Source organism: Grus americana, chromosome 3, assembly GCF_028858705.1.
Source record: "Grus americana isolate bGruAme1 chromosome 3, bGruAme1.mat, whole genome shotgun sequence".
In the NCBI taxonomy this organism is placed as follows: domain Eukaryota; kingdom Metazoa; phylum Chordata; class Aves; order Gruiformes; family Gruidae; genus Grus; species Grus americana.
Genome location: NC_072854.1, coordinates 19,435,625 through 19,459,526, shown reverse-complemented (window position 1 = coordinate 19,459,526; position 23,902 = coordinate 19,435,625).

The following is a 23,902-nucleotide window of genomic DNA, read 5'->3' as shown; positions in this document are numbered from 1 at the left end:
TTCAGTTAAAGGGTTGTCAATCATTGGAACAGGCTGCCCAGGGAAGTGGTTGGGTCACCATCCCTGGAGGCGTTCAAAAAATGTGTAGATGTAGCACTTCGGGACATGGTTTAGTAGACATGGTGGCATCGGGTCAATGGTTGGACTTGATCTTAAAGGTCTTTTCCAACCTTAAGATTCTACGATCCTGTGATTCTTAACAAAGTAAATTGGGAAAATCAGTACCATAACAGTGTGGTTGACCTTTGGTCTCTACAATGTCTGTGTTACCAGTTCAACACAGCATTTAAATGTACGCAAATGATGAGCCTGATCCACTGCTCTGAGGCATCCCTGGAAGCCTTTCCGAAGGACTTTTGGATCAGGGCAGTCTAACAGGCACTGATGTTTTGTTCATCAAGCCTTGAAGATATCTCCTGAAGGAAATTTCAATAATCTTCAGTATAATTGGAAACTTCGTCTGGAGCTATTTAATTCCCCCTCATTTCCATGGATTTTCTTCTTTGCTTATTCACTGTCAAGCTATTACATACTCACAGTATGCATCAGCTTGACCACAGAAAAGTTCTGCCAGCACAAAGGTTGGGTGTTTTTTTCCTCTAAATGTTATTGAAGCTATTTATACTCTTGTTACCTATTTATAGAAGAGTGCATTTGTACCTAGTGGTAGCATCTTCCTTCTGAAAAAGCCTTAATCCACTTGAATTTACAGTGAACTCGCAGGATTGCCTGAGCTGTTGGGTAAATCACCACAGACTCTGTTTTGATATTGACAGGCTTCTTGTCTTGCTAAAACAGATAAATAACATCTGAATGAGAACTGCACACCGCTCCGTCCTAGCAAACCACTGTTGAACTCAAGATGTATATGGGGCAAAAAGGGAATGTGTGTTCAACTTGGTAAGCCATGGCTAAGTTGCTCATCAAGCACTTATGATTAATTTGTTGGGACAGCACAAACTAAACAGTTTTTGCATCATGAAGAGGAAAACAATTAAGCAGTTGCAGTATTGGACAGAAAATACTATGTGGTGGGTAGCACTAGTGAACTCTTTTCCTCCAGATATGCAGATATGCATAGTTTTTCTCAGCAGTTTACAATGAACACATTATTCTGCTTTAAATATTCCTCAGACCTGTTTCACATACGGCAATCTATCATTCCCACACATTACTAAGTCATGAGAAATACTAATTAAAAAAAATCTTTATTTTTTTAAGTGAAGTGCAGCTACATCAGCTGTGGTTACTGGTTTGATTTCAAATCCAGAAACCACAATAAAGGCTGTTTTCCTTACATCAGATGTGGTGATTAATATGTGGTAGACATGGGCTCCAGATTTTTACAGCTCTGTTAATTGATCACGAGCCAGAGCCTGGGGCTGTATAATTAAGTTAGCTGGAAAATTAATGCAGGAAATGGCTTCTAGATTTGATTGGTTTTAAAATCTATGAATACACTTATTTAATCCTTTTGAATTAAACTTGGTGCCAAAAAAATTATGTTAACTACGTCTGCAATTTCATAACTTCGGGGCAGTATTCTTTTTCTGCTTTTGAAATCAGTGATGTTTGCACAAAATAGAGTCATCTTAGACAATCCAGTAAGAGGTCTCTCTGTCACTGGTTAGAGATGCTGGATTGTCTGTGCCTTTGGTCTGATGCGTATAAGCACAGACATTAGATTAACTGGGATCTAGGGACTGAATATCCTTACTTACAGCTCAACAGTGGATTGCTGTGCCTGTGCAAAAGCCCTCTGAGGTAAATCAAGATCCATGTGGGTGCAGCTTTTACCTGCACATTGTAGGACAACAGGAACAAGGCCTCATTAAACAGTGATTGATCTTATATATTGCGCCTATAGTATGGGAAAGGAGGTATGTTGTCTCTCCCTTGTACTCTGAGATTGAACGAGGTCTCCAAACAAGATTAGAAATGCTATAGCAAAAACATCCTTGAAAGAAGGCTAAGGAGTAAGTAAATGGTCTCTAGTTCTGAGCTCATGCCTTGCCTTCCCATAACTCAGGAATAAATACAGTCAGCAATTATACTGAGGTAATCATAACTAAAGGCAGTACAGTAAGTCAGTGTAATACTGGAGACAGAGAAATCAAGTTTAGGTTTAGTGAATAGATGAAGATACCAAGTGTTTTGAGAAAAGGTGTTTTGTTTTGTTTTAAACCTGTAATTAATATGCATTACTTTAGGTCACACAATATATTCAGCTTATTCTGTCTTGGGCTAAGTTTGTCATTTGATACCACATTAAATGACACTCAGCAAGCAGTAGGTCTTCATAGGATCATTGTAGGGCTGCTTTTCCTCACAGATGGGAGGTGACATTATAAAGCCACGGGAGAAGGAAAAACCATGATGGACAAATAAAAGTGAAATAAGAAATAGCTCTCTCAGGACTTTCTTGCACTTTAATTGCATTTAGACTTGTCAAAGAGAAAGAACCTTAATCAAGGGACCTTTAATGATAATATATGTGGAGTATAAAATATTTTGTTAGAAAAAATGCAAGGCAAACCTAAAAAGCCCATTACCGAAAGTGCACCAGGCATTGGTAATAAATAAACCAAGACTGAACATAATTGGGGTGAAGGGTTATGGTTGTACAATTAAAGTTGTTATGCTAAGGTGATGTCCTAACATTACTAGCACTGCCAAGAGCCAAGTCTGTATTCTAACTTTTAAAAGCAAGCTACTGTGATGGGAGAGAACGTCTTTCACTGTTTTATTCTCTTTGTTTGGGAGCTACAGAAACGCTAGACCAAAACTGATGTTGTCTTACCTTTCTCACAGTTCTTGTTAACTGGATGGTGGAGCAAAATCAGAACTCAATACACATGTATCTACGTATCATCCTAAAGCAGCTGCATGTGATCAAATTAGTAAAAGGAAATACACTTGCTCTGGGAATTTAACATATCCATATTCTTAAATTCCTAACTGGTGTTTTAATAGTGGACCATGGTTAAAGAAACCTCTTAATTAACTTTTTTTATTGGGATAAACAGCTCTGAAAAGAGGCCTTTTGTAATTTTTCCTACAGCCTTGTTTCTGTCTGCATGAGTTATTAATAAAAACCTTATAAATGATAGAGGTTCAACCAAGAAAATCAGTATTTATTTCAAGAAACCGTTCCAGATTTTGAACTCCTATAGAATTATGCATAGTTCAAGTAAATCTCAGTCTGCTTCCAGATATACTTTTTCTGTAAAGTGAACAGAATCTTTAGAAAACAGAAAAATATAGACAACGTTTCAGACATGACAGGTAAAGCTATAAAGATGAATAATACTTAGGGAGGAGTTAGGAAGTTTGTAGAACAAATCATTAGCAATGTTTATTTTACTACCTTCTCATCTATTTTAGTCGCTTGAAAGTTTGTCGTTTGACTGATATATGCACTACCTCCCTTCTGGAAGGAAATTGAGGTTTCCTTTCTTTGCCATCACAAACAGTGGTAATAATTGGCTAAACAAGGATATATAATAAGGGCTTGATTTTCTTGCACTGGTGATGACTGAAAAATTGTAACTGGGGCAGTTTCTTTTTCTTCCTCTATGATGTGTTGCCATTTACACCTTTATGAAAAGCACAACCAGTGTCATTACATTTAATTAACATTTACCATTTACTTTGCTCTGTTGCAAATTATTATGTGAAATGCACTGTTTGAGGGAATCTGTGTCAGCACCTTCTCCAGGACTATATGGTTTTAAGATTAGCCCTCTGAACACACTAGGATTTATGTACAAAGATTTATTCACATATAACTTCTATCCAGCTTTGTATGAAAATTTCAGTGCTACGTCAAAAAAGTTCTATTTCATGTTATGTGGCTGTGCTAGTAATGCTGACACTGGGGGCTTTGGACCAGCTTTTATTGTGCCCCACATAATTGCACATTATGTTGTCTGTAGAATCACTTCAGGACTGCCTTTCTTCACAGTGGGAGATAAAATTATATGTAAAATTCTGATGGACAAATAAAAGTGAAATACAAAGTGTGAAAGTTTAGTGAATATTTATTAGGAACATCATCCATGTAGGTTTCCCTGAGTATGTCCCCTCTGCCTGTCTGAAACTTGTTTCTGGGCAGAAATTAAAAACTTTGGATATTTTTATGCAGAATGCAGGCTGGATCTAACACCTCTGCCGTGCCTGAGCTCACAGGTGGCCAGTGCACACAGAGGAAAGTTCATGCACAAATCCAACACTCTATGCAGCACTGGACTATATATTTCTGTGCAAAAAGTCCTGGGCAGAATATTTCCAGGACTTCTTGGCAGAAGTAGGGCAACACTCCTTTTTACAAGGAGTCACATGACAAGATGAAGGGTAATGGGTGCAAGTGACTCCTGGGAAGATTCTGATTAGACTTTAGAGGAAAATTTTTCACAATGAGAGCAATCAGCCATTGGAATGATCTCCCCAGGGAAGTGGTGGATTCCCCAACATTGGACACCTTTATTATTTGGCTGGACGGGGTGTTGGGCCATCTTGTCTAGACGGACCTTTTGTCTAGACGGACCTTTTGCCAAGAAAAGTTGGACCAGATAATCCTTGTTCACGAAACCACACCCTTGGTAGAACAGATGGGTAGTTCTACACTACCTGTAACTCTGAGGTTACAGTTAGTGACATTTCCAGACCCTTGGAGGCATCACATGGGGCCCAATGTGAGTGGCTGTAATATTGTTCCAACATATCACGTGAAGAAATCTCTGCAGGCAGGTGGAAGACAATGCAACAACCAGTTTCCAGCTCCTGATTTGTACTTAACACACTGTAGAATCCAGAGGACCTGGTGTTTGTGAATAATTTCAAAGAGGGATACAGAATGATAGCGGTGAAATTAAAGTTCCTTGCCTATTAAAGACAGAACTGAAATTGATCTAGGAAGAGCGATGGGTGCTCCTTCTCTTCAGTAGACATGTCTGAATTTTAAGCCACTCTCACTAGCGTGCACACTGTCAGTCACTTCATTAAGGGGGAGTATCATGGAGGAAGTCTACTGTTGTACACCTGGCAAAGCAGGAGTAAAAAGGCAATGCTTGTATTGAATAAAAGTAGTTAAACCAATTGTAACAATTAAGTAACCGATTGTAAGCACTTAATTGCAGTGATGAACAAAAAACCCCAAGACCGTTCTGTAGGCAAGGCGAAAAATTGCCCTTCTTCTGCCTATCCTAATGCGTTCATCATAATAACAACTCCGACGAGCTCTCTTCTATAACTTTTGTACCCTGGGGAGTTAACAGAAGTATTAATAACATGGATATCAAAAGACTCATCCTAGCGCCTCCGGTCCTGGTCGCTGTTCAGGAGTATTAGTGACAGCACCACTTAAAAGCACAGAGCTCGGTGATAAAGCTCCCGTTCAATTTGATGCATGAGAATTGTACTTTCTGCATTACTGCAGACAATGGAACCATTAACTCACTATCAATCACCCGGCTCGTAGCACAGCCCGCTCTCTAACAAGAAGCCATGGGGCATAAGGTATAAATAGCAGACGTAAGTCAACCTCCTTGACCAACTGTAGTTGTGAAAGAAGGATTGTAAACTGCGTTTGGGCCTCTGTCCAGGCTTTCTGAAACACGCCAGCGTGCACATGGAAACTCAGCTAGGGATGTTCTGTTTTATTAGAAGGCTCTGAGGGATGGATCCAGAGATGGGTCTGTCCTTCTCTCCTCCCAAGGAATCATTTTAGATGTCTTGAGTACCTCTGGGCGTTTTGAGGAAGCTTTTTCTGTTGTAACAAGATAGGTTAAATTTAAGCTATTTTGATTTTTTGAAGCATCAGGAAGCCTGATTCTCTCTGTTGTTACATTGGCTATACTGGGGATAGCTCCACAGAAAGTGAGTGTGTGGGGGTAGGGAGTAGTATGCCAAGAATTAAGGTGGCAGGGCAGAGAATAAATTTACATTGTTGTGGAGGCCAGGAGAATTAAACCTAGATAGGCCTTCAGAGATAGATATTATTAATTATTATTATTATTATTATTATTATTATTATTATTATTATTTCTATATTTGCAAGCTGGTTGGTTTGGTTCCATGAAAGCAGTTAAATAGCTAGATTCATACAGTGCTCTTCTCCCTTTACTGATTCTCTTCCATGGGAAGTGAATGAAAGCTATTTTAATTGCCTTTCTTAGAAGGAATGAGATCACAAACTAGCTGCAACCTCCTTTTATAGTTCTCTTTGTTACCTGGCATGAAGGGCTAGTACAAGCTTTTAAAAGTAGGCAATTCTGGCATAAAAGTGGGGTGGTCAAGGTCTGTGATTCTTCAATGACTTCCACTGACAGCTTTATCAAAATTAAATTGCCCACTCTTCCATTCTGTAGTGGAAATCCTGAGAGAAGGTAGCAGTGAAATAGCTCACTGTTTTCAGCTGAAACATACTCCATCCCTTATGCAAAGGGATTTGCTGATGCAAAGAAGTGTAATTTACACCTTCCTGTGACAGCCTTTGTGACTTTGACCTGGAAAGTAGAAAAGAATCCAGGCATACTTACCGAAGGTGGTTATAAATAGATTTAAATGCAGTTGCTTATCTTAAGGTTAACAATAAGTTGTCTTTACAGTGCTAACAAACTAGACCACACAGCTTTGTTTTGATTTTTACCTGAAGTATAGACCTGTGTGGTCTAGATGGATGATATCAATTACATTTGAAAGCCTGATAAAATGGAATGTAGATGATTTGTTTAGCTGATACCAACCTCTCGATAAAAGCCACAGTCATTAGTAAACCTTGGCGTATATATATCATTCTTATTCTGGTGAATGCATGGTGAATGCCTTTTTTTCATGCATGCTTCTTTACTTTCAAGAGCTTTTCCCAGTGTTTGAGGGCAATGGTTTATGGTGATTTTGTTGCAATTTACTGTGAGATGTAACCAAAGCAGGCTCTGCAGATAGCCGATGTATTACTCAGTATTGCATAGTCATACACATGCAATCACACACTTCCACATGTTCTTCTGTCAACTGCTGAAAAATTTACTGCCTGAGAAAGTATTTTTATTAAAATAAATTAAAACTATTGTTTAAATCTCTAAGGTTGAAAACAGTGCCTTCAAAAGTCTAAAAAACCCCCACAATTTCAGGTAACCGTGCATTGCCCTGTGTGTATACTGTTGTAAGACCATGCTACTGTAAGTGAATAATTTAGCACTTAAGATGCTAAAGTATGTGACTCCTATAAAGTTCCTGTTCCCTAGTTACCATTTTTTTTACAAACTTTTGTGAAGAATAGGCAATACATGAAAACTCTTATCATGGAGCATGGTTTCCATGTGCTGCAGAAACTTACTTGAAACTGGTTGGAAAGGAAAGTTGAAGCATGACTGTAATGAGGGAACTCATAGGGACATTCATGTGCTCACGTTAATTGAGAAACATTCTCTGAAAGTTCCCTCGCTGGCAACACGCACATGGACATATGCATAGGTATTTCTGCATGATAGACACAATGAAAATGTTTCCAGCATTTTTCAATGGAATATAAAATTTTGATGAAATAAAAAAATGCTAGGGAGAAAAAAGTTGAGTTTTGTAATTTAATAGTGTTTATTTTTCCTAAATGCCAGCTTGTGACAAATTATGGTTTCTAAATGTGTAATTTTGATGTTAAAAAGTGGAATTACTAAATCTGACATTTTTGAACTTTCATTCCACACCTGTGATTGATTGATTTTGGCCCAGATTGGGGTGGGAAGGATAAGGGAAAGAAATTATTGTAATTTTGTATGATTTAGAAATTTCATTTTCTAGGGACATGTTTGGACAATCATTTTGGGAGGTAGGGAGCATGAATTTCAGGAATGGAACTCAGAAAAGGCTTGTTTCATTTATTGAAATGGGAATTTATTGTGTATGGGAGTCTCATTTGCAGCTGACATTGCCTGGCACTTCTGGTGCATCAGGCTGAAATTTCAGGTGTGAAGAACAACAATGTAATCATTTCAGAAAATTAAATTTTGGAAGAAAAGTTGTTAAAATTCTTCCTTGGATTTGATCTCAGGTATGCGAGCCTTAGAATAGGTCAGAGGTCCAGGGTTTAAAGACACCATTGGATGAAGCTGTAAAAATCCATCACTGCTATATGTAAACATTGTAGTACATGTATCACTTGAATTTGTGAGGGCCTCTCTGCTAAAATGTCCAACTGTTTTCTCCCAATGAATTCACTATTGCTGCATGTTAATTCTCTCAAGATAAACTGAGAATTACTGGGGGGACAGAATTCAAGCTTTGGCTGCTGAGACTATGTGATTCAAGGCATTGGCAGGAATCTAAGTAGTCCTCACTCCTCAACTGCATGCGTTTCACAAGGCTTGCAGAGCACAGCCACATCTTGCTATTTTAGAAAGCAAGCAAGCATTATTTTGCTTATATTGCAATTAGATTGTTGACATTTCCAGAAGAGCAGGGGTAATGTTTTGTGTGGTCAGAATGGGAAGATGACTAAACACTTTTATACTTTCTAGTTTCTGGACTGCTGCAGAGGTCACTGTGGTTTTTCTAACCGATGACATCCTCTCCTCCTGCTTACAGCAGTTTCCTCCATCCCCTGACATTGTCTCCTCCTCAGTGGTCCCTCCTCTGAGATCCAACTGCTTGTCTTAGGGCCTCTTTGTTGCCAAAGGGGTACCAAGGGGCTATTGGAAATGGAAGAATTGTACTCCTTGTCTCTACAGACCAGAGTTTCTCTAGCTAAGTACACTTTTCATCTTGAGATTTACACCCAGGCTGAGCTCAGGACCAGACAAGTTGTATGTTTGCGGTTTGTATAACCACAAGCAGTTGGAGAAGACCCATTAGAAAACATAGGACTCCTTAGAGCTGAGCATGTCTAGTACCTGTGTAGGCAACCACAACAGCTTGCATCAGTTTTTCACATGCAGGCTTTAGGGAGTCCAAGAGGAAACTAGATGAGATGCAGGCACACTGTCCATGTTGTGCCCACTACTGCTTTCTGAAACTGGTGCAGACAGCTCTCTTCTGCTTGTGGATGCATTATAGCAATGCCTTTTAACTGCGTGACCACAGACTAACAGTTTTGCAAGGACACTGGTGGCTGTATATTTCTCTTTGGCTCTGCAAAACCAAAGAGAAATATACAGCCTTTGGTTTCAAATGATATTACATGTTATATTCCCTCCCTTCATCTTCACCAAAGCTTCCAACACACTGTTCAAAGCAAGACTGAAATCAAGGGTTATGTAAAAAACCCCAAGCAACAATAAAATGGCAGCCAACACATAGTTTTCTTATAAGTATTGTTCTTGTGTAATTAGTATATGAATGATCCTCAAACTTCCTAGCTACCACAAACTTCCTAGCTACCACAGACTCAATCTCTTACATGAACGTGGGCTATTCCTTTAGCTAGAGCTGTAGATTTTACTGGATTGGTAGAAGCGATCAATACAGTGATCAACAAGTCTCTTAGTCAGCAGAGATGCTGAGGGAGCATTCTTTCCTTCCAGGTAGTAGAAGGAAGTAAATATCTTAAACTGTATTTCTATACAGTTTTAATAACGGAATAGTAATGGATATCACCCACTGCCATTAGCCTAGGTGGGAAATCCAAAGGGAGACAACAGGAGTTTTAAGACAAAAATGTTTGTGTGTATTGATAAGGTCAAGACCTGTTTTTACAAGAGGGAAAGGTAAAAGAAAATCTGCTTTCTGAATCAGCATCTCCCAGCCTCTGCTGCCTGAGAAACAGCTACACTGAAGTGGCTTTGACACAACATAATCTTGTTCTTTGTCAAGAATGTCTCATTATGTAGGCCTTGCTGGTTTTTTAAAATCTGGAGTTTTCATACATTTAGCACAGATGGAGAACAAAAGGAGCACAGTGATTGATTTTACTCAGTCATTAGGGAATTTCTGAGATAGCTCATTAACGCAAGGTGGACGCACTAAAGATTGCTTTTTAAGGAAGACTTAAGCTGATAATCAAATTTTATTAGTATGTCTGAAATCTTTCTTTAGGCTATCATGAATCATCTGCACAATGCAGTCTTTTGGTTTTAAAACTGGGAACTAAATTAAAAATTGCATTTTCTATACATTAACCTAACAGATGCTATCTTTTAAAAGGAATACTTAAACTACCAAAGAACAAAGAAAAAAATAATGATTTAGTTGAGTTTAAGAGACATGCAGATGATTGGGCTGTGACTGTATAACAACATAACATAACATAACATAACATCACTTTATATACTAATATATAATAACAATTTTTACAATAAAATTATTATTGTATCTACCATAAGCAAAAAGGAAAAAACAGACATTTGAAACTGCTCAAGTTTTCTATAAAAATAATGAAGTGCATTAAGTAAAGTTGTTGTATGATTTGAGTTCAAATACAGATAAAATAATCTCTTTTTATCATAAGAAAAATTTACCATAAGGAAAATCTATAGTACAGTAGATATATTATGTGTGTGCATTTGAAATATATACATTGCACACAAATATATCATATTTATGCATATAGATATACATAGGAAATAACTTCTGAAAAGTAATAATATGCCACTTCTGGCATTATTAGAATAAAAAATCTATTTATTGTGTAGGAAACATTCATTACTGGAAAGCACACAATTCAAAATACTTCTGTCACCAATGCTGCTAAGAGACTGTAATCTTTTCCTTGATCCCTGGGCACCCAAAGACCTTATAAAATCCAAAGCTGTACTAGAAATATAATATAGTCTAGTAAAGTACCAGTTCAAAGAAATAACAAAAGGAAACAAGTTCCCTCTACTTTAGAATTATCAAACACCTTGACTAACAGAACTGATCTAAAGCCTGTAGAAGTCAATGACAATTAATTGTCATTTAATTAACTTTGATGAGTTGTTCATCAAACCTCTAATTTACACTGGATCTGTGGACTCCTTTGTTTTTCAACTTAGATTCATATATATTAACATCTGCGTCCTCTTGTAAATTTTCTGTTCTACTGAAAAAGCTGTATTTGATCTGGCTTCCATGGAAGCCATGCAAAAGTAAAATTAGGATTTAAGTTTTGTTTGGGAATTCTATGCACATCTTTGGGAGGCCATGAATGTAGCACTAAGTAAATAAACAGATCAAATAAATCAACATATTATTAACTTTTATAGAAATAAACAGACTGCTGAGTAGCAATAGAACAAAAGATTATGAAAAGCAAACCAGAATAACACCAGTCTATTTAAGCTAATATTCTTTCAAAGCCAGATTGTTATTTTCAGGTCTGAGTAGAAAAGCTTTTCTGATGAAACTGAAATAAAACTTTCTGTGGACATATGCCCATGTCAGTGAAAATATCTTTGGGGAAAAAAAAAAAAAGAAATGGAATAGTATGAATATGTTAACTTTTTTATTATTATTATTAATTTTAAAAATGTGTATACAAATTCACTTTGGGACGTGTTTTCTGTGCAGAAAACTATACTCGATGATTCATTTTGGATCAGAATAAAAGCAGAGTTTGAAATAAATGAATGTCCCATGAAATGGAATTCTACTTGTAGCTTAAATCTTTCCATTTTCATGTGAGCTAGAACTTCATCTTCAGGCAAACTCTAAGATAGGAAGCACTCTCTGATGCATTAACTTGTCTTTGGATATTTTAAAATAGAAAAACATTTTTTGTTTTATAGTATATTCTTCCTTAGATGTGAAATGGGAAAACATTTACAAGGTGGCATATCTGAATGGCTTTACTGGCTGTGTCTGTTTCAGAGTATGGGAGTCTTGTTAATGCTGCCTTGTACAGTGGAAGGGCACATTATCCTTTTCCTGTGGTGGAATAACCTTTTATATAAATAGCACTGGATACTATTGAAATGCTAGAGGTTAGTGCTTGAAATATAAATACTTTCTGGTCATTAGTAATTATTCCATAAGGTATTGCAGAGCGTGTTCTCTGAGAAAATAATAAAAAAAGAAACAACCCAACCCAGCAGCTGCAATAGACAATCTTTAATTTTGGGATATTTGATTGTCACCATATTGAGCTCAAAGGCCTGAATCATAAAGCCCACTTCCCATCCAATTAATATAGCAACAGGTATGGTACAACTAGCAATTTTTCCAGGGTTCAGATTTCTAACTTTGCTTGCCCAAATTTATTGTTGTTATCAAAACGCTTCCATTAATGAAGGCTTACTAAAAAAACAAAAATCTTTTTACATGAATATTATGACAATTTATGCTGTATATATGAAATAAAATGTTTTTCTTCATTCGTGCATGTTATCTATTTGAAGCATCTGCTTTTCAGATAATTACTGAATGTTAAAATGCACTACATTAAACTATTTTCTTAATCTGTATTACTAATAAAGGAGTGAGCTGGGCAAAAACTTTGAAGAAATTTTAACTTTGATGATTTTTGGTTTTTTCATTCTAATCTATTTGCGAAGTTACAACTGGTGAGTTCACTCAATTTCTTGTGCAAAGGTCATTGCAATCACTAAGTATCTTTCCACTGACTTAGATGCACTTTGATTCAGTGCAATTCTGTACCCCTGTGATGCAGCCAAATAATTTATATGAAAGACAAATGAAGCCATGAGATATCAAATGTTGACTTTATTCTCTTTGCTTGTTTCATGTGTGTGGTACTGCAATGTGGTATAATTGAGATGATATGCAAATACTACTCTTCAGAAAACTTTGATAATTCTTATAGAAAAAAGGCAGGTATATCTGAGAATCTTTCTCCAGTTTTTGACAAATCTTAGTGTTATTTCAGGGTAGATTTTGAAATCTCATATTAATGATGTCAATTACATGAGCAATATGATACACTGACTATACTGCATTTGTATTTGTTTTATGTGGCAAGTTTGGGGTTTTTTTTGGGGGGAGTGGTGTTGCAGGGAGGGCTTCTGCGAGAAGGCACCAGAAGCTTCCCCCATGCAGGACAGCATCAGTGCCAGCCAGCTCCAAGACGGACCTGCCACTGGGTGTGTCTGGCCAAAGCTGAGCCAGTCAATAGCAGCGGTAGCAACTCTGTGATAACATATTTAAGAAGAGGAAAAAAAACACTTCACAGCAGCAGCTGGGAGAGAGGAGTGAGAATATGTGAGAGGAACAACTCTGCAGGCACCAAGGTCAGTGCAGAAGGAGGGGGAGGAGGTGCTCTGGGCACCAGGGCAGAGACTCCCCTGCAGCCTGTGGAGAAGACCATGGTGAGGCAGGCTGTCCCCCTGCAGCCCATGGAGGACCACGCTGGAGGAGATATCCACACTACAGCCTGTGGAGGACCCCACGCTGGAGCAGGTGGAGGCACCCGGTGGAGACTGTGACCCCGTGGGAAGCCCACGCTGGAGCAGGCTCCTGGCAGGACCTGTGGCCCCGTGGAGAGGGGAGCCCAAGCCGGAGCAGGTTTACTGGCAGGACTTGTGACCCTGTGGAAGGGACCCACGGTGGAGCCGTTCATGAAGAGCTGCAGCCCGTGGGAAGGACCCATGTTGGAGAAATTCATGGAGGACTGTCTCCCATGAGAGGGACCCCACACTAGAGCAGGGGCAGAGTGCGAGTCCTCCTCCCTCTGAGGAGGAAGGAGCAGCAGAGACAACGTGTGATGAGCTGACCACAACCCCCATTCCCCGTCCCCCTGTTTTGCTGACAAGGAGGAGGTAGAAGAGTTGTCAGTGAATTTGAGCCCAGAAAGAAGGGGGGGTTGGGGAGAAGATGTTTTTTAGATTTGTTCTTATTTCTTACTATCCTACTCTGTTATTAATTGGAAAGAAATTAAATTCATTTCCCCAAGTTGAGTCCGTTTTGCCCATGATGGTAATTGCTAAGTAATCTCCCTGTCCTTATTTCAACCCATCAAGTTTTCATCCTATTTTCTCCCCCTGTCTTGTTTATGGAGGGGAAGTGATAGAGAGGCGTGGTGGGCACCTGACAGCCAGCCAAGGTCAACTCACCACAGTATTATAACAATATTATATCACTTTAACACTGTTAGAATGTTCAATGACTTGGTTGCTCATCACTGTGTGAACAAGTTGTAAACTCAGTTATATACACTATATACTATTACATACTGTTTGTTGTTTTGTTGTTTGGGGGTTTTTTAATAATGGACTCATCTGACTAATGTGAGAGATTCAGAGGTTCCAGTCTGCATTTGTGAAAATACTTGTTGAAGTTCAAACTTCATATTAAAACCACCATGACCACATGAAATGGTTGGCACTGTAATTATGTGATTATCCCCTTCTGAGGGGATATGAAGCACCAGGGCCTGGGTGTGTCACCGAATGGAAGAGGAAATTCAGGAATAATCAACAGCTCAATAACCTTGTCCTTTGAGTGGAAGAGGGAACCAGCAAAATCTGTTGGAGAAAAACAGCCAGAGTGCACATGTGATCAAATGTCAGTCTGACTATGGTTATGGCTGGATGACTGAGGGAAGTAAAACAATAAAACAGGAGAAATGGGATTTTTTTGGTTGGTTGGTTGGATTTTGGGGTTTTGTTTGGTTTGGGTTTGTTTTTTTTTTAATAAGATTTTTACATCCTTTTTGCACTTTTTCATTATCCTAACTTTGACCTACTAAAGTGGTCATGAAGGAATACTCTCTAAAAGTGAGATTTGCTCCATTAAATAAATAAACAAATAACAGATTTTTCAAATTCCATATTAGATTACTGTTTTGTCTACATGGTCTTTTAAAACTACTTGGAAATTTCACTTTTTGCATGCCATCTGTTTAAGTGTTGCATCTTGTGGGAAGCTGTCCATGTTGCCTGTCATTTCATGTCTAGTCACAGTTACAAGGGCTAGGTTTTACGCTAGTAATCACTCAATAAAAAACTGCCCTGTCAGAATATTTCTTCCTCTGCCAGTGAAACAGAGATACAATTTCAGTTCATACAGCAAATCTCCATCTTATCTCCCTAAAAGTATCTTTTTAAAAAATCAGTATAACTGCTCACATGGCATAGTGGAAGAATTTCATTATGGAAATGTCTGGGGTAGTTTTCTAGCTTAGGGTTAAATTCCTGGCTGGTGTAAGTCAAGACAGTTTTATTTAAGTTTCAAGCTACCTAATAATAATAGACTGTTCATAAATCACTAGTGTGGTTTTCACTTCTGTCTTTCTAATTAAAAATCATTTATGTGGTCAGAACAAGGGACACACACACACACACATAGAGTTAAATGGCATAAATGTCACATAAAAGACTGTCACCCCCTAAAGACTGTCACAGCCCTAAAAAACCCCCAATGGGATATTGCTTTTTGAAATAAAGAGTGCATAATTTTTGATATTATACCAGCCATTTCACATTTCAGTGGTTTTAAACTTAACATGAGAAGAGTTTAAATTGTTATTCTTCCAAGAAAGACAATTTTAGAACACCATATATTTATGCAATGAATCTTCTGTATTGTTTGTCAGCTGTACTACTGTTGTCTATATATCTGAACTATAAAACCTATTATGCCAAATAATATTCATTGCATTGCTACACAACAAGTCTATTGTACTATGCCACCTTTTCTTGGATTCTGCAGAACACCTATTAGCTTAGGTTATTTACAAATGCCATTAGGCACCCTTTCTTTGGCCTAATGGATTTGCTGCTTTCAGGTTTGAGAGGTTTTAGTCTCTTCTGTAGTGTGTCAACTTAGCAAATGAAGAAGGCGTAATGCACTGAGATTTATAAAGTTATGTGGTAATCATTCACAAATGTTCTTAAACTTGAACTGAGGCAGCTTAAGCTTGAACTCCTACAAAGCAAAGGACAGATTCTCCAGACATTGCTCCTCGGGGAGCGGCTTCTATTGATGCAAGGCAGCTTTCTTACCCTGTGGGTTGTGACACCCAAGGGTCACAAGAAAGGTCAAAAAGAGATTGGAAGGGTGAAAAGAGGAAAGCATAAGTCTTTATGTTTTAAATGCTTAATTATAAGATTGACTTGGAAATGCAGTTAAAATAAAAAATATTGCAAATGAATTATGATGTTTTACAACTGTGGGCAACTGAGTTCCTCATGGAAGGGTAACAAGAAGTGACTGCAGATATTTAGTTAGCAGAGCTAACTGCTTTTAAATGCCTACACAGCTTAGTTCCTTGAGGAGGGAGAGTGAGCTTTTTGGTCTGCCATTAGCAGTTACAGCCAGTTTTTTTGTCCTGTCTTTCTGAAAAGACTAAGGACCGTTGGATCTTCCTGTTCCTTGACTAGTTCTTGCATGCAAGAAGTTTATAAGAAGTTCAAAAGCAGATAGTACTTCCATTATTTGAAAAGTACTGATGCAAAATAATCTCATCTGTTCAAGTAAAATGAATAGGTACTTCTTTGCAAGAGAAAAGGTTGTGGAATCTCGCTTTTTGTATAAAGATAAATACGTGCTTCAGAGCACATGCATATATATGTATGTATCATAGTGTGCTGATTAAATAATCCCATATTATGTTTTCTTCCCTTCACAGGATGTCCTCATTTCAGAAGTTTTACTTATTGCCTTTTATCCTTCCCTTCAGGGAAAGTCACACGCTTTTGAGTTGCTTCAAAGGCTCCAGTAAACTTTCTAAGTCCTCATTTGAACATGCAAGTGTTTCTTGCTATGGTAACCAAGCCAAAACTTAATCAGTCTATGGGTTTCCTGCTGGAAACCTTGGTACCAATTCATCAGTGAGTTTATGTTAGCCTCCTGTATATAATAAATCAAGGCAGAAAGCTTCAGTATTTGAGTAAGAAGTATTGGTTAATGGCATGTATAGACTAATGGTAGGACAGCCTAATTTCAAAAGTATAAATTACAGAAACAGAATTAGAATTTTGGTAGTAAAGCTGGAGAGGGACTTTTTACAAGGGCATGTAGTGACAGGACAAGGGGTAATGCCTTTAAGCTGAAGGAGGGTAGATTTAGATTAGATGTTAGGAAGAAATTTTTTATGATGGTGGTGAGGCACTGGAACAGGTTGCCCAGAGAAGCTGTGGATGCCCCCTCCCTGGAAGTGTTCAAGGCCAGGTTGGATGGGGCTTTGAGCAACCTGGTCTAGTGGAGGATGTCCCTGCCCATGGCATGTGGGTGGAACTGGATGATCTTTAAGGTCCCTTCCAACCCAAAACATTCTGTGATTCTATGATTCTATGATAGTAATTGTTATTAGAATTAAGTGCTGTTAGGGTCAAGTCAGTCTTTCTCATTTTTTCAACTACCTCTAACCCTGCGTCTTAGGCAGATATGGTGAATAACGACAGAAGGCAAATGGAGCAGTTGGGACTGAAATCCTCCATATTCTCTGGTTACCATAATCTCAGATTTAACATAGCTTCCTGTGGAAGAAGCCTCTTCAAAATGCAAGGGGAAAAACATGAGCAACCTGTTCCTGGTAACACAATATCCTGCTAGCTGCATATTTTCCTTTTACAAGTTTAAATTACTTTATATTAATTGAGAACTGTTATGATACAGTAGCATAATTGAAAGGCAGATGTGTATAAAAAAGAGAAATTGCAAACATTTCTATTATCTTTTTAAACAATAGCACTTCAAAGAACTGAATTAAAATATAAACATAATATTAAGACAGAACTGATGACAGAAGGTCATAAATTGTCATTGTATACTAAATGTCCTAGTCAGTCCAAATAACCTCGAATTCAAATATGGTGACAAGTTCTAATACTCCAGCTGTGAGAGTGATATGAAAAAAGGACTTAGGCATAGAAATAATTGCAAAAGACATAATGAAAGAGTGTTTTCTTCCATGCAGCTAAATATCTTTTGGTTGTCTAATTAATTTATTTAGCTATAGTCCATTGAGTAGGACTCCATAAAATTTTCCAAACAAGCTATTTTTGATGGAAAATTAAACAACAATTAATCTTGTTAAATTTTTTTAAATTATTATTTTACTAGCTGAGTTTCAGTTGTATTGTGAGCAGTGGAACATGGCAGGATTATTATTGGGAAGTTCTTATATTGCTAGTCTCTGAGACTGATCCTGTTGTGGCTAGCATTGTTTACACATGCGAAGAACTGTTTTGGCTGTGACCAGGTCCATATTCTGTCTCCAACAGTGACTATGAACAGAAGAGATACTGTACACATTTTTCGCACCACAGTACACTTGGTAGGGTTCTCCAGATCTACTACCAGTTTTAGGACGGACTGCTGCTGTTTGATCAGCCTTGCTCCTAGAGGATCCATTTGGTTGCACCTTGTTTTGGAATAGTCTGTGACGAGTCAACTCCTACCCACCCACATCAGTCACAAATTTTAAACCCTCTTTTATAACCTACTTAAAACTGTCTGTTATCCAGATTGAAGAGTCCTAACTTACCCAACAGTTCCCTGTTGAGAAGCCATTCCCTGTGTTTGATCATCAAACTCAGCTGGTCACACAGAGAGACAGCAAAACACATAGACAATACCAAGCCATAGAAACAAAGATGACAGATGCAAGGTAAAAAAAAAGGCTTCAAGATTAAAAAAAAAAAAAAAAAAAAAAAAGTGAAGAAAAAATGCCAAGAAAACCACATTAAATATGCAGTTATTTGGAGGCAGGGAATTAGGAAGACATAAACAACGACAAGGGAACAGAAAAGGCGTGAGAGAGGGCAGATGACCAGGAAGGTCGCAGGGCTAGGTACAAAGTGAAACAGGTTAAAAGACAGTGGAGAAAGAGCTGGAGTAAACAGACAATCAGAAGAGAAGTCTTTCAAGGCAACCTGTCTTGAATGTCCACATGTTCCTGATTTGACCATGTTCCTGATGATAGCCATTTCTGTGGCTATTCCTGTCCTTGAGTTCACTGCTTATTTGTTCCTGAAGCTTTTTTAAGATCACTATGCTCTTAAGATCACAGTGATGCATGCTATAGTATATATTATGGAGTAAAGGACACTGTGCACTCTAAATTGAATGAGATTTTTAAATGAAAAAAAAAAAAAAAATCCCATGTTTTGTGTTAGCACCCCTCAGTACCTGAATCCAGTCAGACTGGAATCCTTTGCTTTTCTTCCTGCTGTGGATATTAGGTATGTGTCTGGGGTTATTTATCATCCTGAGGAAGTTGGCTGGTTCAAATAATTTTGGTCAAGATGTAAAGACTGTTTTCGAAGAAGTCTTGCAGCTTTTTTTTAAGACATGCATATTCTAAACTAGCCTGATCCCTAAAATCTCATTTCATTCCCCCTGAGGCTAGCTTGCTACATTTATGGTCATAGTACAAGAGAGCTGATATTGTAGGTGTTGGCTATATTTCTAGTTAGTGGAAGTGTTTTTCAAAATGAGATAATCAGGGTAACAGAAGAAGACTGTGATAAGTATTAAAGAAGTCATGCTTTGGACCTGACAGCTTTAAAAATCTGTAGAGCACAACAAATGTTGCCACTATCTTAAAGCTATTGAGGCTCTAGAAATTTGTCATTATGCAGATTATGAAAATTTTTGTTTCAATATTGCAGAAGGAGACAACATACAGATTGTTCAATACTGAACTGTCACATAGTAGAGGAGTGAGAAAAAAAGTGAATTCATTTGGAGAAGATTTATTTGGTTTGTGTAATAGGGAGTGTAAAACAGTAAGAACCCAGTTGCCTAGCTGTCACCTGCCTCCAGGGTACAATCAAACACTGCCAGTGAATCAATAGCCTGGGAAGATTTTTTTTTATATATAGCTGGAGTTTAACATGAGGCTGTAAGTGCTCCAGGTGGTAGGGTCATTTGTTCATTAGTGACTTTTCACAATAAACAATTGTGGTCCCATGACATGACAACAGTAATTTACAAGGAAGGTGGAAGAAAAGCAAAGAAACCCCCAAATCCAAAACTCTGAAGAAAAAGACCTCTGAGAAAGTCCTATAAATCCTAAAAAACACTAGTCAAGAGTATGCAACAGGATCAAATAGTGCAGTAAAAGCCATTATGTTATTCAGTTGCAGCCTAGCTGATCCACTTTATAAAGAACTTCCTTAAATTTCTTTTCTTTAAAAACAGTCTGGTATCAATATTCACATCACCCTGTGTGCTTCAGGCAGAGATTTAACTTTTACATTGTTGCTTTTTGCTTCTTTTTTCCCTCTTCTTAATGCAAAGCCTATAGATGATCTGAAGGATGGATTCCAATGGGTACTGTGTTGCTAATGTATGAAATCTGTGCCTTTTAGAGATTATTTTGTTGAAATTAGTGTAAGCACTGGTGATGCAAGATAAGAAAGAGCATTACACTGCTTATGCATTTCTTCTGAAGTTTGAAAATCCTATTTAGAGACCAACTTTAACATGATTTAAGACTTCCAGCAGTGTTCCTGGAAGCGTAATAAGTAAAGCTTGAAGTTGTAAGAGTGGATGTATCTCAGATTCCAATTTCTTTTGGGGAGTGTGGAATGTAAAAGTGGAGCTCAGATTTGACTGAATTTAAGGCTCTGGTGTTTGGCATTTTCTGCCCGTGTGCCAACAGCATGACCACACTTTAAAAGGACATACTAAGAGAGGGAAGAAGAATCTTTGAAAGTATGTTGTTGTAGGGTTGAGTTTGCCTCTTTAATAACCATTAAATAATCAATAAAGAACCATCCTGGGTTTTGCTGTTAAAATAAATATTTGTTTAATTTATGTTACTTTTTCAGTAAAACAATCAAGCACCAGCTAAGCATTTTCTAAATCCTTTTTTGTTCATCTAATGCCAATTATGCATTCTGAATAGTTTGCTCTGCCTGCAGTTGAGCTACCAACCCCTGTGTAACTCTGAACAGAACTTCATGGGCCAGTTACTTTATAGAAATGGTAAGCAAATGGTAAGTAGCACTAAAAGGTTGGATACCAGTGCCATTTATTATTAAATACTGCAGTAAAAGAGGCTTGACCTGCTCTTCTTCAATAATTCTGTTACTTGGGAAGGGTAGGAAGGAAAGCTGCTTTACCTGCTTTCTGCTTTACCTTCCTATCCAGCAGGTAGCTTTTAGAAAAATCCCTTTATGAAATGTGTGGAAAACCTGACTGTTGAACCAACTATTTAATTTTTTTTTTTCTTGTATGTCCCTACTGGTTTCAGTAAAGTTTCAGCTTAAGTTCAATTTCAGTGTTTAGCCTGTGGCACAATGTACATAATCATAGTACAAGCGTGTCTTGTGTTCAGTTATCTGTGTTCTTAAACTATTACAATAGTTCGTCTTACCCAAGGAAGCGGTTGAAGTTTTAGCCACTATTTACTTTGGACACACTTCAGGAACATTTTAAGCACGTGTTTCATTTTAAGAATGCAAATAAAGAAGGCCCAGATGTCCTCTTCAATCCAAGAGATTTTCATTATCATCTTAGTTTTTTTCCTCTGAGATTTGAAATGCTCTATTCCTTAAAAATTTCAGCTTGAAGAAATGTAAGGGCATGCACTGGAACAATGGTGATATTTCTGACCAGTCTAAACTTTCAGGGTATTTGTGCAAGATTTTACCAGTTTCAGTAAGGATGGAATTTCTGAAAAAGGGAAGACTTTCATTTATCCCTGCATATAGAACAGTCCTTAGGTTAGTGGATTTATCTTGAGGTATCACTACTTTAATGGGTATTATTGGATGTTCTGAGTAAATAGCACTCCCTTTTACAACCATTTGTGTACTTTGAAAAGTCTTCAGTCTGATACAGAAGATGTCTTCAAATCCCCAGATTTTAATGGTGTAGTGAGAGTATCTTGTTGAATTCTATTTGTGACATTTCAGAGAAAGATAATAAAATGTTGGTTTGGTTTTACAAAATTCTGAATACAGGGATATAAGTAGAGCTGTTCTGGTTCAGAGCAGACCATTCAGCCAGTATTCTGTCTTAAAGAGCATCTATGTCCTTCAGTAAGACAGTGCCAGGTATGGGATGCAGGAGAATAAGAATGGGGCAAGCATCCATAATGCATCCTTAATGATTCCTCAGCCTCCATGCATTTTCAGCTCAGGAGATTTCCTGAGCTTAGTGTCATTTATCTTTTTAGTAACTTCCATTACACATATTCAAATAGAGTTGAAGAATTAACAATGTCACCTCTGTGTTGGGCTTAAGAGGCAAGGTTTTTGTAGCAGAGGGACTTCATGGGTGGCTTCTGTGAGAAAAGATCAGGAGCTGCCCCCATGTCAGACAGAGCCAGTTCCAGCTGGCTCCAAAACTGACCAACTGCTGCCAAAAGCTGAGCCCATCAGTGATGCTGATGATATCTCTGTTATTAGTAAACAACATATATATAACATATCTAATGTTATTATTATATAACATTTTAGCAAGGGTAAATACTGCTGTGTAGAAGTTGTAAGGGAGAGGAGTATGCTGGTTTTGGCTGGGATAGAGTTAATTTTCTTCATAGTAGCTAGTATGGGGCTATGTTTTGGATTTGTGCTGAGAACAGTGCTGATAACACAGGGATGTTTTAGTTACTGCTGAGCAGTGCTTACACAGAGCCAAGGCCTTCTCTGCTTCTCACACCACCCCACCAGCGAGTGGGCTGGGGTTGCACAAGGAGTTGGGAGGGGACACAGCTGACCCCAACTGACCAAAGGGATATTCCATACCATATGACCTCATGCTCAGCATATAAAGCTGGGGGAAGAAGAAGGAAGACAGGGAGGTGGGGGGGGATGTTTGGAGTGATGGCATTTGTGTTCCCAAGTAACTGTTATGCGTGATGGAGCCCTGCTTTCCTGGAGATGGCTGAACACCTGCCTGCCCATGGGAAGTGACGAATGAATTCCTTGTTTTGCTTTGCTTGCCTATGCAGCTTTTGCTTCACCTATTAAACCGTCTTTATCTCAACCCATGAGTTTTCTCACTCTTACTCTTTCTTTTCTTTCCCCCATCCCACTGCATGGGAAGTGAGCAAGTGGTTGTGTGGTCCTTAGTTGCCAGCTGGGGTTAAACCACAACAGTGAGAAAAGGAGTGAAAAAAGTATTAGTGAAACAGCCCTGCAGACACCAAGGTCAGTGACGAAGGAGGGAGCAGAGGTAGTCCAGGCACCAGAGTGGAGATTCCCCACAGCTCATGAATAACACCAGTGGGTCTTCTCCTGAAGGAAACAGGAAACGTGGTTACCAGGGATATGGAGAAGGCTGAGGTACTTAACGACCACTGGAACAGGTTGCACAGAGAGGTTGTGGAGGCCCCATTCCTGGAAGTGTTGAAGGCCAGGTTGGATGGGGCTTTGGGCAACGTGGTCTAGTGGAGGGTGTCCCTGCCCATGCTGGGGGGGGTTGGAACTAGATGATCTTTGAGGTCCCTTCCAACCCAAACCATTCTATGACTTTATGACTTTTTTGCCTCAGTCTTCACCAACAAGTGCTATAGCCACACCACTCAAGCCTCAGAAGGCAAAGGCAGGGACTGGGAGGATGAAGAACTGCCCACTGTAGGAGTAGATCAGGTTCAAGACCGTCTAAGGAACTTGAAGGGGCACAAGTCCGTGGGACCTGATGAGATGCACCCACATGTCCTGAGGGAACTGGTGGATGAAGTGATCAAGCCACTCTCCATCATATTTGAGAAGTCATGCAGTCCTGTGAAGTTCCCACTGACTGGAAAAGGGGAAATATAACCTCTGTTTTTAAAAAGGAAAAAAAAAGAAGACTTGGGGAACTACAGGCCAGTTAGCCTTATCTCTTTGCCCAAAAAGATCATAGAGGAGATCCTCCTGGAAACTACGCTAAGGCACATGGAAAATAAGGAGGCGATCAGTGACAGTCAATGTGGCTTCACTAAAGGCAAATCATGCCTAACAAATCTGGTGGCCTTTTATGATGAAGTTACAGCGTTGGTGGATAAGGGAAGAGCAATTGATGTCATCTACCTGGACTTGTGCAAAGCATTTGACGCTGTCCTACATGAAATCCTTGTCTCTAAATTGGAGAGACG